This window comes from Protopterus annectens, chromosome 9.part0, assembly GCF_019279795.1.
Source record: "Protopterus annectens isolate FY-2018-M chromosome 9.part0, PAN1.0, whole genome shotgun sequence".
Lineage (NCBI taxonomy): Eukaryota > Metazoa > Chordata > Ceratodontiformes > Protopteridae > Protopterus > Protopterus annectens.
The window spans coordinates 1,704,064,386-1,704,076,778 of record NC_056743.1 but is presented as its reverse complement, the minus strand read 5'-3'; positions in this window follow the sequence as shown (position 1 = coordinate 1,704,076,778).

Genomic DNA, 12,393 nt, shown 5'->3' with positions numbered 1-12,393 from the left:
TGAACCTGTGACTGCTGCCCTGCAAGATGCTTCTAGGGCATCAAAGCTACTTTGCAAGGTGTGTTTAGTAACTTGGCTTGCAGAATGCATAAGCTCTTGTAATTCTTTATTTTCTGAACAAGCAGGAAAGGTAGCTATTTTCTGTTTGAGGAGTTCCATGGTATGTTGCTGGTATTTCAGCATGTGGAACTGACAATTCAGTGCTCTAATGGCAAGGGTTGTAGACGTACATACTTTTTTATCCCATCTGTTTAAAGCTCGGGAATCCCTGTCCGAGGGGGTGGGATTCTTAGCTGTGGTTGCTTTTATTCCTTTAGGTCCTTTGGGAGATGACATCTGTCTCAGCAGTAGGATTTTTGAAAAGAAATTTGTGAGTCAGGGACTCTAATACCAGTCAGGTTTCCTGGGAGAAGGAGGAAGGGTGCCAGGAGTCCATCTGGATTCCATAAAGACATCATCCAGAAAATCCAAGACAGGAGGAATGGCTAAAAGTCTGTGCTATGGTAAATCTAAGAATTCCGTGTGTCTCTTTTTGGACTGAGGTTAGTCCTGACATTACCATTGGAAATGCTCCCTTAAAGTATGTAGGGCGTCACCAAATGAAAAACCTCTGGAGGAGAGGCAGAAGGAATGGATTCCTCTGCATCTGAATCTTCATAAGCAGACAGAGGTTGCATGTCTTCATATTCAGAAACTTCAGTGTCATCGGACTCCTGGTTAGATAAAACTGCTGGGGACAAAGTCTCTTTTTCCTTTGGAAGGGGTAAGGCTGGTTTCCCCTAATAAGCATGATAAGGTCTTCCGCCATTTTAAGCATTTGAGATTGAGGCATGGAAGCAGGTGCCTGAGCTTGGGTCGTCAGTTTTTTTGGCGCAGTTTGTATCCTGGGCACTAGAAACTCAGTAGTTTTTGAAAGGACTGAAAATGCGAAAGAAGTCGGTTTGTGTCGAGTATCGGTACTGCAAAGAACTTCCTCAGAAGCCAGTGCCTGCTCAGTGGCTCCGGACTCATCAGAGGTAGAGACAACTGCAGGATCCTTAGTCAAATTAGAGTCTCTTGGCATACCAGACTCCAAACAGGTCTCTGTAGCAGCCGGCGAATTCACAGAAGCGGGCATCAGGGTCTGTGAAAGCGCCTCACTGAGAACCGGCAAACTGACGACGAGCTTAACGAAAGTGTCATCGGCAGTTTTGGACCTGTGCAGTCTGTCTTTATCTTTACTTTTTTCAGAAGATCGGTAGTTGGATTTCTTAATGAAGCCATTTTGGAATACGGAGATCAAGAGCGAAAATATTTAGCTACAATAAGGGCCCAACGACGTACAGTTCTGGCAATGAACAAAGCACAAAAGTGACAGTGAGGACATCGTGGTCTGGGCCTAAACAGGTGACGCAGTAAGAATGGACGTCTCGGTGTGGCATTTGCTGTCCACAGGTGAGACAATTTTTTTCTGACATCGGTTAAAGCAAGAAAAAAGGATCCCCGACAGGGTACTTAGCTTTAGAAGACTTCAGGATTACACTCAAAAATGAAAATTTCAGGTAGCGGCCGACCGGCACTTGCAAACTGCGTCTGCTTCAGGCTCCTCAGCAAGAAAGACTGATATAATGGCATTGGCTGCCTGATTTTATACCACTGATGACCTGACGTCAGTCCTGGAGCAATAGCAACCGACACAGAAATACTAAGCCTCGGGTATTCGGGCCAACTGAGGGCTACCCCTGGCAGGATAACCCAAGTGTGATGACTGCAACAGTGAAAAGTACAGTTTTGTACCTACCATAAATGTAGATGTCCGATAGATATGCAACTGCAGTCATAACATATGGGTTGTCCTGCCTCAGGCAGCCCTCAGTCGGCCGGATTCCAAAGTCTGGGTCCGACGTCGGCTGATGTCGCATTTCTCTCCGACGTCAGTGCGGCTGGAGTACATAAGCATCAGCCGACGCCATTTTCTTCAGTGTTTCTTGCCCCAGATGCCAGGTGTCCTCCAAGGAAGGCTGTAATCAAATTGGAAGGAAAAAACAGGATTCCAAACAAATAAATAAGCAATAAACAGATACACCATAACATATATCCCCAGCTAAGAGGAACAGGGATAGGAGTGGACCCAAGGCATAGAGGGGAATGGAGGGAGGGAAAATCCGACTGCAGTTGCATATCTATCGGACATCTACATTTATGGTAGGTACAAAACTGTACTACGTCCTTCAAGAATGCAACTGCAGTCATAACATATGGGTAGAATATCATAGCTTAGCTGGGGGAGGAGGAATGCTCTAGGAAAGAGATGGAGTGGCAATCAAACCCTGCAGGACTGCCGAAGCAAAGCCTGCTCTGGATCTGGAGTATAGAGGGAGATTGTAGTGTTTGGAGAATGTATGCACGGAGCTCCATGTAGCAGCTTCTAGAATGTCCTTTGTAGACACCCCTCTTAAGAATGCTGTAGAGGTGGCTGTAGCTCTGGTGGAGTGTGGTCCGACATTGACTGGAACAGTCTTCCCATGGAAGGAATAACAAAATTTGATGCAATGTCCAATCCATTTTGAAATAGTCTGTTTTGAAATTGCCTTCCCTTGTACTCCAGGGGCGTAAGCTACGAAAAGTTGATCAGAATTCCTACTGGTCTTGGTTCTATCCAGGTAGTAGCGAAGTTGTCTGTGAATGTCCAAGGTATGTAACAGTCTTTCCCCTTTGTTTTCAGGATTGGGGAAGAAAGCAGGTAGATGAATAGCTTGATTTAAAGAAACCCTAGATACCACCTTTGGCATAAAAGTAGGGTTGGTTCTTAAGGAGACTCTTTCTCTGTGAAAGATTATGAATGGTGGTATTGCCATTAGGGCCTGTAGTTCCAAAACCCTTCTTGCTGAGGTAATTGCCAACAGGAAAGCTGTCTTCCATGAGAAGAATTGTAAGTCCACTGAAGCTGCTGGTTCAAAAGGAGGTAGAGTTAGTTTTTCTAGAACAAATTTGAGGTCCCAAGCTGGCACTGGAGCCTTTCTTGGTGGCTTAATGTTCTTGATTCCCCTAAGGAATTGCCTTAGCAAAGGATGTGAAAACACAGGTGGATCAGTGTTATATCTAGCTGAAATAGCTGAAGCATGTATTTCTATGGAAGAATATGAGAGTCCATTCTGAAGCATATCTGCCAAATATTCCAGGCTGAGTGGGATGTTCAATAGTGATGCATCATGACCCTTGCTGGTGTTCCAAATGCTGAATCTCTTCCATTTTGCCAAGTAAACCTTTCTGGTGGATGGTCTTCGAGCTTCTGTTAGTATCCGCTGGACTTCCTTGGAGAGAGAAAGATTGAGGTTATTCATGGAATCTCCCAGGCTGTTAGCTGCAGTGTCTGAAGGTTTGGATGCACTGTTTTGAAGATGTGCTGAGTCAAAAGTAGGGGCCATTGGGGAAGGGCCCACTTCTTGTTGTGACATATGCTCCGTAGTAGCGGGTACCAGTGTTGTCTTGGCCAGTCTGGAGCTATTAGGATCCCTTTGGGTCTCTCCGCTTTGATCTTCAGTAGTACTGTGGTCATCAGTGGCAGAGGTGGGAATGCATATATTTTTAGGGAGTTCCAGTTGAATGAAAGAGCATCTATTTTCCAAGCTTGTGGATGGTATGTCCTTGAACAGAATTTTTGCACATGATGGTTGAGGTGAGAGGCAAATAGGTTTACTTCTGGCCTGCCCCATGTCGAGGTGAGTTGTGTGAAGATCCTTGGGTGTAACCTCCACTCGTGAGGATCTATGAAATTCCTGCTTAGGCTGTCTGCCAGCACATTGTCTTTGCCTGGAACGAACTGGGATTGTAAGTGTATGTTCAGGCTCAGTGATTTTTCCCAAAGATTCATTGTCAGTCTGCAAAGGGAGTAGGAATGGGTGCCCCCTTGTTTGTTTATGTACCACATCACAGTGGTGTTGTCTGTCCGTATCAGTAAATGGCCTTGTTGAAGTTGTTGTCGAAAGGCCTCGATGGCATGCATTACTGCCAGCATTTCTTTTTGGTTTATATGCAGATGTATTTCCTTTGGAGACCATTGTCCTTGTATGCATCTGCCTTCCATATGCGCCCCCCATCCAATGTCTGAGGCGTCTGTGTTATCTGAGGTTTTTTGAATGACATACCTGTGTTTGCCTGGCTTACCGAGGCCCACCATAGGAATTCCTTTTGTAGGCATGGAATGATGGTTGCCTCTAAGTTGTTGTTGTGCTGAGACCATAGACTTTTTAAGTACCATTGAAGTTTTCTCATGTGTAGTCTTGCTAATGGAACCAGGAGAATGCAGGATGCCATGTAACCCAGGGCCTGTAGGAATCTCCTTGCAGTCATCTGGGTGAGTTTTGCCAAACCCTTGAAATAATGAGTTAACTTCTCTTGCTTGTCTTCTGTCAGGTAAGCCATTTGAGAGGCTGTGTCCAGATTGGCTCCTAAGAAGGTTATTTGCTGGGATGGTTGAAGTCTTGACTTTTGAAAGTTGACTGCGTATCCCAGAGCCTGAAGTAATTGTATGACATAGTTCAAGTTTTCTGTCAACATCAGTTTGTCGTCCGCTTGTATAAGGCAGTCGTCCAGGTACGGGTAAATTTGGATCCCCTGGAGCCTGAAATGAGCAATTACTGAAGCCAGGCATTTTGTGAATACTCTGGGGGCAGTAGATAAGCCAAATGGCAATGCTGAGAATTGATAATGCTCTGGCCCTGCAAGAAATCTGAAGTATCTTCTGCAGCTGTGTCTGATAGGGACATGCAGGTATGCCTCCTTGAGGTCCAGAGTAATCAGCCAAGACCCCCTTGTCCAGCATGCGAAGGAGTTGCTGTAGAGTCAGCATTTTGAACTTTGGTACTATGAGAAAAGTGTTTAATGCGGACAAGTCCAGTATTGGTCTCCATTGAGTTTCTTTTCTTGGCACAAGGAACAGTCTTGAGTAGAACCCTTGGCCTTGTTCTTGTTGTGGTACTCTTTCTATTGCTTTTATCTGAGCCAGCAGAGAAATTTGCTTGATAGCCTCTGCCCTCTGGTTTTGTGGTAGGTTTGGCATGCCCTGTTTTCTGGGTAAGGTGTGAAAATGGAACCTGTAACCTTGGTCTATAATGTCCAAAATCCATTTGTCTTTTGTCAATCTGTGCCAATTGTCTGAAAACAGAGATAATTTTCCACCCAAGGGTGCTTCTGTTTGCTCCTTGGTTGGCGGTTGTAGAGGAAAGTCATTGAGATTGTGTCTGAGGGGTGGGGGAGACCCCTGTGTCACTTCTTTGGTTTGCTGGCTGCCATTGTCGCGCCCTGTAAGAACCTCTGTATTGTCCTCTTCCTCGCCACGCCTGTTTTACCCCTTTGAAATTTTTCAGGGTTAGGAAAGGACCAGTTCTTTGAAGGCCAATTCCTGCTGAATCTGGGGGGCTGAACCTGGAGGAAATCTTTGACCGTCTGAACTGATTTTGCTTTTTCCTCGATGGACTTTAACACATCTTTAGCATTAGCACCAAAAGCTTGTTCTTTTCCAAGGGTGCATCCAGAAGTTTTGCCTTAACCTGATCTGGTAGAGGTTGTTCTTTTAACCATGCATGTCTGCGAATGACTGCCCCTGTCATAGCTGCCCTACATGAAGCTTCCAATGCATCCTATCCACACTGCCGAAAGTGATTGCTGACTTGCTGTGAGTTATGTACAGCTTCCTGCAAAGACTTCCTGTCTAAAGGGTCAGGAGAGGCCAAAGTTTTCTGTAAATCATCTAACAGGTAATCCTGATATTGTAACATATGAAAAAGGCAATTCAAAGCTCTCATAGATAAAGTGGTGGAGGTGTACACCTTTTTCCCCCATCTCTCTAATGACCTAGCTTCCCTGTTGGAAGGCAAGGGATTTTTGGAGGTGGAAGCTGAAACACCTTCAGGTCCTTAAGAAATAGTTTCTAAATCCACAGTATGGGCCCTGAACAAATGGGAATGTGTGTCTGGGACCCTGTAATATCTGTCTGGCTTGGCTGGTGCAGGAGGAAGGGAATCAGGGGTAACACTGGAGTCAGAATATAGATCATCCAAAACATCAAGCACAGGAGGAATAGCTAGGGGCCTGTGCTGGGGCTTTTTAAGGAAGGTTCGAAGGCGCTTTCTGGAATCAGAATATTCCTGGCCTTGCCACTTGAAATGTTCCCTCATGGTATGCAGAACTTCCCCAAAAGAAATATCCTCAGGAGGGGAGGCCGAAGGGATGGAATCCTCTGCATCCGAGTCCTCATAGGTCTGAAAGAGGTCTTCCTGGCCCTCGGAGTGGATAGAGTCCTCAGAGTCTTCATCTGTAGGGATAGGTTCAGAGGGATCAACCCGGGGCTTCTTATCTGGAGGAGGCTGGGATGCTCTCTCAGGATGGGCCTGTGAACCTCTAATCATGGAAATTAAGTCTGCGGCCATAGACATGATTTGTGTCTCAGGAGTAGTTTGAGGCAAGGTTTTTGCTGTAAGGTGCTTAGTCTTGCTGGCTGCCTTAGCCCGAGTGTAGGCCTTAATAGACATGGCCATAGGAGGCCTGGCAGCTCCACGTGCAGGAGTGACTTTATCTACAGCAATGGTCTCTGGCATTTCCTCGGTTTCAGTATCCGGAGGAAAATCTATAACTGGCGTCGGAGTGGTATCTGGTATCGAAGTCGTCGGTATTGCGGTGTCTTCAGTTCGGAGCGGTGGAATAACCGTCTCAGAGGGAACCGGAGCACTAGCGGTAGGTTTTGGCGTGGAGTCAGTGGTAGACGAGGGCCAAGGATGTCGGTCCCGGTCTTTTCGTTTCTTGGGCGTTTGTGATGTCGGAAGCTCCGACAGCATTGTATATGCAAATTTTTCACCGAAAAAGTCTTCAGCGAACTCCGCCCGGCGCCTGAGAGTGCGCTTGTTGAAGCGAGCACAGGCGACACAGGCCGAGACGTCGTGGTCTGGGCCAAGGCAAGGAAGACAGTAAGAGTGGAAATCCTTATGAGGTATTTGTTTACCACAAGACAGACAATTATTAACTTTTTCTGTAATTTCTGACATCGGCTGAGGCAAGAAAAGGTCCCCAACGGGGTATTTAGCTTTTTTGATGACTTCGGATTGGAAGAGTATAGGAGCTGACCGACCGGCACTTGCGAACTGCTTCTGCTTCGGGCACCGCGCGGCAAGAAAGACTGAAGAAAATGGCGTCGGCTGATGCTTATGTACTCCAGCCGCACTGACGTCTGAGAGAAATGCGACATCAGCCGACGTCGGACCCAGACTTTGGAATCCGGCCGACCGAGGGCTGCCTGAGGCAGGACAACCCATATGTTATGACTGCAGTTGCATTCTTGAAGGACATCATGAAGAACATCAAGGGACGTCATGGTCTGGGCCTGGACAAGTAACGTACAAGGTATGGAAGTCTCGGTGTGGTATTTGTTTTCCTTAGCGGAGACAATTATTGACATTTTTGGACATCAGTTAGTACAAGAAAAAGGTCCCCAACGGGGTACTTAGTTTTAGTCATTTTCAGATTCAACTTCCACTCTGGCAACGACAGACGGGGACACACACAAACTGCTTTTGCTTCGGGCTCCACTGCAAGAAAGACTGATGTAATGGTGCTGGCTGCTCTCCTTCATACTACTGATGACCTGACGTCAGTACAGAGGTGACAGCAGCCGGCGCAGGGGAACAGGTTGACTCTGGTATTTGGGCAGACCGAGGGCAACCCAGCAGGGATAACCCAAAAGTGATGATTCCAACAGTGAAACATGAACATTCAGAGTTCCCTTCTTGCTGGCTGTCTCACATTTTGTTGGATAAACGTATTTACTCCTTAGACTGTACTGCATCCAAAAATGACTGATTCTCCAGCAAAAAAATGCTCTAAAGACAGCTGGATACAGCAGCTTAATCTCTAACTTAACATTCCCTGATTACTGATATAAATGTTCTTCTCTTCTGCCTGGTGTACACTGAATAATCACTTTCTACATCAAATTTCTATCACAGTTTTGTTAGATCAACTCTTTATGGTGGTATGATTTCATCCTTAATGCAAGTCTTGGCTGCTTTCTCATGGCCATGATTAGGGCATATACTATGTGCCCTTTCAATTAACACATCCTGCTGTGGAACTCCAATCCATTTGCTTATTTATGCTTTCATAAAATTAATACAAGTTGGTTCCTTACAGTTTCGCAGGCACAGCAGCAAAAAAGTTATGTTCTTACCATAGTGTTCCATCAGTGTTGCCCATCTTCATTTCCATTAATCTGCGGGTATTGGTTCTGATCCTCAGAACCAATCGGCTGCTTTTTTACAGCCTGAGCTTCCTGACTTGAGCTCCTTCCTATACCCACAATGCTCCACTCCCCAACATACCTCAGATAGAGTTTGCCAAAAAGGGCATAGCACCTAAACACGTTTAACTTACAGAAGTTACACAACTCTGTAATTAAGCAACCTCAGGAGCTCAACGTAAGGAATAGAAATTCCTTTGAGCATTCAACCAGGCCTCCCAAAGACTTGGATAGGGGGAGGGGGGTGGGTGGGATGATTAATAGAAATGAAAATGGACAACACGGATAGAATGTTATGGTAAGAACACAACTTTATCTGATGTCCACCATTTCAGTAGCCTGTGGGACAGAGTCCCCAGCTACTAAGATCTAGGGTAGCCCTCCTGGAAGGACATTCCAGACAACAGCAGACCCCAAATCACTTCTAATCCTGGATATGATGTTCATAGGTTGGTACTAGGCTATCAGCCCTAGGGCCTATACAAGCCTAGCCATAACAATTCCCTGGCTATTTCTTCCCACACAATTTACTTCCCTGGACCCCTGTCTAGCAGGGCAACTGACGTGATCCCCAGGGTGAATTTCCTTACTCCCATTCAATTGTCAAGGTTCCTTTTGAAGAGGGCCAAAGAGGCACTCTGCTTGACATGTATGGGTAATCTATTCCAGAGTCTGGGTAGTCTCTGGGTCAGGAACCTATCCCTCCAGCATGTTTTGTTTATTGTGATGACAAGGTTTAGATCCCTGGAGCGTGTGGCTCTGAGGGATTGGGATTTCTTTAAGTGTAGCATGTTCAACAGCTCTGAATTTGACATGGCCTTGTATGTTAAGCAGAGATCGCCTCTGAGTAGACGATATGCGACAGAGTATAGCTGGAGTTTTTTTAAGGCGGTCAGCGTAGGGCATCTGCTTTAGGCCTGTGATTTTTAGTGAGGTATTTCTGCGGCCTTTCCAGTTGTTGCAGATGTCTTGAGAGGTACATACCAAACGGGGCGTTGTATTCTATAGTGGGTCTAATGAGGGATGAGTACAGTGGGACAATGACCTCCTTTTTTCTGGATGAAAAGCTCTTAGTGATGAGGTGTGCCACATAGAAGCATTTCCTGACTGTTGTGGCGATATGGTTATCAAAGGTGAGACCACTGTCCACCTGTGTCCCTAAGTCTCATCACACTTTCTGTGTTTAGTGTACTGCCACCTATATGGTAATTCACGATACATGTTTTTTCCCAAAGGGGATAAAGTACAGTCATCAGTTTTTCTTGCCCCAGATGTCAGGTGCCCCCAACTAGGTAGGCAATACATAGTGCTAATCAAAAATACACAATAAAAACAATACCTTCAGTTACCAGCAAATACACCCCAAAGGTTGTATAGGATAGAAATGTGCAGATAAGTCCAGCTAGTTCAGAGGGGATGGAGGGAGGGTAACCTGGACTGCAGCAGTGTGAACACTCGAACATCTACATTTATGGTAGGTACAAAACTGTACTATGTTCATCGTGTTACACTGCTGCAGTCATTACACTTGGGTAGAATCCCAAAGCTGAGGTTGGGTGGCTGGTCTATAAAGAGTTAGGATTGGCTATGAGGCCCTGCAGAACTGCAGTGGCAAATCCTGCTCTGGATTTAGAGTAAAGAGGCAGATGGTAATGCTTGGTAAAGGTGTGCACTAAACTCCAAGTTGCAGCCTCTAAAATTTCCTTGGTAGGTACGCCTCTGAGAAAGGCTGTTGAAGTGGCTGTTGCCCTGGTGGAATGTGGCCTAATGTTATTTGGGACTGATTTTCCATGCTGTGTGTAGCAGTACCGAATACAGTGTCCTATCCATTTGGATATAGTCTGCTTTGAGATAGCCTTGCCCTGTGATCCTGCAGCATATGCTACAAACAGTTGCTCAGTTTTCCTGAAAGCCTTTGTTTTGTCCAAGTAGAAGCATAGCTGCCTGTGTATGTCCAAAGAATGCAGAAGTTTCTCCCCTTTATTCTGGGGGTTTGGATAAAAAGTTGGCAAATGGATGGTTTGGTTAAGAGCCACACTAGATACCACCTTTGGCATAAAGGTAGGGTTTGTCCTTAAAGATGCCCTGTCCTGATGAAAAATTATAAAAGGTTCCACTGCCATTAATGCCTGTAGCTCTGAGACTCTTCGTGCTGAAGTTACTGCCAGGAGCAGAGCTGTTTTCCATGATAAAAATTTTAGATCGGCTGTATTGGCTGGCTCAAAAGGTGGCAGGGTCAGTTTTTCCAAAATGATATTGAGGTCCCAAGTTGGTGTTGGTGCTCTCCAAGGCGGCCTTATGTTTTTAGCCCCTCTGAGGTACTGCTTTAGCAAGGGGTGAGAGAATAAATGAGGATCTGTGTTTTAATGTGCTGAAATGGCAGAGGCGTGGATCTTAATTGATGAGAAGGATAGGCCTCTGCCCAGCATCTCAGTTAAGTATTGTAAAATCTGAGGAATGTTTGGAACAAGGGGGTCAAGGCTTTGAGCCTGGTTCCAGGCGCAGAATCTCTTCCATTTTTCTGAGTAAGTTTTCCTTGTGCTAGGCCTCCTGGCCTCCAAAATGACATCCATAACAGCTTTAGAGAGAGGTGATGCCTGTTTGACTAATGTATCTGCCATGCAGCCAGGTTTAGGGTTTTGAGCTGACCGTGCAGGATCTGACTGTTTTGAGTCAGAAGGTGTGGAATTCGAGGCAAAATCCATGGTGGGCCTTGAGCCAAGTTCCTTAAAATAGGGTACCAGTGCTGGCGTGGCCAGTATGGAGCAATCAGGATCATCTGTTTTTTTTCTTGTCTAGCTTTTAGGAGTACCTTTGAAAGGAGAGGCAGTGGCGAGAAGGCATAAACTTTTAGGTTTTTCCAGCTGAACAGAAGAGCATCCACTTTCCATGCTTGCTTGTGATAAGTCCTTGTGCAGTATTTTTGTAGTTGGCAATTCAGTGGGGAGGCAAAAAGATCTATGTCTTGGCGTCCCCACTTTTGCGTTACCATGCTGAAGATTTGTGGATACAATTTCCATTCGTGAGGGTCCATGATATTTCTGCTTAGATCGTCTGCCAGAGTATTTTTCTTTCCTGGCAGGAATTGTGCTTGCAGGTGGACTTGATACACTAGAGTTGTGTTCCACAAGGTCATGGCTTGCCTGCATAGGGGATAAGAATGAGTGCCCCCTTGCTTGTTTACGTACCACATTACTGTGGTGTTGTCTGTCTTTAGTAGTAACTGTCCTGGATGTAGAAGGTCCTTGAAAGCTGTTAGGGCATTTTGAACAGCCAACATCTCTTTTTGATTGATGTGAAGATGCAACTGGTCTGTGGTCCACTTGCCCTGAATGCATTTTCCTGCGATGTGTGCTCCCCAGGCGTAATCCGAAGCATCTGTTGTTAGAGTTTGCCTGGCTGTGGGTTGGGTAAAAGGCTGACCCTTGTTTTGGTGACATGCCTGTGCCCACCATCGAAACTCCTGTTGTAGGCAGGGAATCATTGGTATTACTGCTTCTAAACTGTGAGAGTGTTGAGTCCAAAGACCACAGTGAAGAACTTCTCTAAAGCAAACTTCACACTACTCAAGACTGGTGTGGTATCCTTCAAGGCCCCTGAGCCAGTGGAAACCACAACCAAAGCTGCGGAAGCCCTTACAAATGCCTATTATGAACACCTCCAGGACTGCATGGATCAGGCAATCCCAAATAAAACCAAGACTCTTTCCACAAAGGGCAAACGTCCAGTCTGGTGGACCCCAGCCATTAATAAACTTACAATAAGAGGAGAAAGCTATTACATGATAGAACAAAATCCATAAAAGGGAAGTCACCCCTGATCAATATTAGTAAAAAAATACGAGCACTCATAAAATCAAATAAGGCCAATTTTGAGAGAAAAATTGCCATGGATTCAAAGGACAATCATAAGGCCTTTTTCAGCTATGTTAGTAACCTGGGTGGAAAAGTACAGTTTTGTACCTACCATAAATGTAGATGTTCGAAGATCCACATTGCTGCAGTCCTTACATATGGGTAGTCCGCTGTCCTCGGTCGGCCCGAATACCAAAGTATTAGGCTGACGTCGGTCAAGGCGCTTAAAACTGACATCAGGACGTCAGGGTACAAAAGCGCATGACCGAC